Source organism: Microtus oregoni, unplaced genomic scaffold (genome assembly GCF_018167655.1).
Source record: "Microtus oregoni isolate MIOR12 unplaced genomic scaffold, Mior012 000029F_ref0000214, whole genome shotgun sequence".
In the NCBI taxonomy this organism is placed as follows: domain Eukaryota; kingdom Metazoa; phylum Chordata; class Mammalia; order Rodentia; family Cricetidae; genus Microtus; species Microtus oregoni.
In genome coordinates this window covers 18358091-18359745 of record NW_024543088.1, presented here as the reverse complement: position 1 = coordinate 18359745, position 1655 = coordinate 18358091, and the positions used below count along the sequence as shown (strand labels likewise).

The 1655-nt window shown below is 54.2% G+C and overlaps 1 pseudogene; it reads left to right on the top strand.

The window, feature by feature from the left end:
- Positions 1-473: 473 nt before the first annotated feature.
- On the top strand, positions 474-1655 carry LOC121465085 (annotated as a pseudogene).

Genomic DNA, 1655 nt, shown 5'->3' with positions numbered 1-1655 from the left:
AACACCTCAACCAAAGAATGATGAGGGTAGGAGAAATAGTCTTCCTCATGAGGGGCACACACTTATTATTGGCGACCCAAAACCAATGGTCAAACCTAAAAACATGCATACAAGAAAGATTATATAGTCTGAGCAGGTTGTGTTTATGTATGTAGAAATATATATGTACATAAATGAATGTGTGCAGGAGTGAGAAAAGAGGCCATGGTTTGAAAGAGAACAAGGCAGGGTACATGGGAGGATGAATTAAGGGTAAGGGAAAGTGATGTAAGTATAATCTCAAGAAATAATTTTTTTAAAAATCACAAGGCTAGGCCGTGGCCGCGCTTCGCTGGCTTCTAGGCTTAACTGGGGTGGCAGTGGTTGCCTGCCTCGGCCTGGGCGCTGCTCCTCAGCTCCCCGAGCTCTGGCCCCGGCGGCCGGGGCATGGGCCAGGGGCGCGGCGTGAGGCGGCTTTCTGCACGGCCGTGATGTGCACCGACTTCAGCATGAAGACCCTCATTGCCGCCTACTCCGGAGTCCTGCGGGGTGAGCGTCGGGCCGAAGCTGCCCGTAGAGAGAACAAGAATGGAGGATCTGCCCTGTCACGCGAGGGGTCTGGGCGATGGGGCACTGGCTCCAGCATCCTCTCGGCCCTCCAAGACATCTTTTCTGTCTCCTGGCTCAACAGGTCCAAGGTGGAAAAGCAGCTCCAGGTCATCTCAGTCCTACAGTGGGTCCTGTCCTTCCTGGTGCTAGGAGTGGCTTGCAGTGTTATTCTCATGTACACCTTCTGCACCGACTGCTGGCTGTTAGCTGTGCTCTACTTCACCTGGCTGGCCTTTGACTGGAACACGCCCAAGAAAGGTGGCAGGAGATCGCAGTGGGTGAGGAACTGGACCGTGTGGCGCTATTTCCGAGACTACTTTCCCATCCAGCTGGTGAAGACGCACAACCTGCTGACCACCAGGAACTATATCTTTGGGTACCATCCCCATGGCATCATGGGCCTGGGTGCCTTCTGCAACTTCAGCACGGAGGCGACCGAAGTTAGCAAGAAGTTTCCCGGCATAAGGCCCTACTTGGCCAAGTTGGCTGGCAACTTCCGGATGCCTGTCCTTCGGGAGTACTTGATGTCTGGAGGCATCTGCCCTGTCAACTGAGACACCATAGACTACTTGCTTTCAAAGAACGGGAGTGGCAATGCTATCATCATCGTGGTGGGAGGTGCAGCCGAGTCCCTGAGTTCCATGCCTGGTAAGAACGCAGTCACTCTGCGGAACTGCAAGGGCTTTGTAAAGTTGGCCCTGCGCCATGGAGCTGATCTGGTTCCCACCTATTCCTTTGGAGAGAATGAGGTGTACAAGCAGGTGATCTTTGAGGAAGGCTCCTGGGGCCGCTGGGTCCAGAAGAAGTTCCAGAAGTATATTGGTTTCGCCCCGTGCATCTTCCATGGCCGAGGCCTCTTCTCCTCTGACACCTGGGGGCTGGTGCCCTACTCCAAGCCTATCACCACTGTTGTGGGTGAGCCCATCACCGTCCCCAAGCTGGAGTACCCGACCCAGAAGGACATCGACATGTACCACGCCATGTACATGAAGGCCCTGGTGAAGCTCTTTGACAATCACAAGACCAAATTCAGCCTTCCGGAGACGGAGGTGCTGGAGGTGAACTGA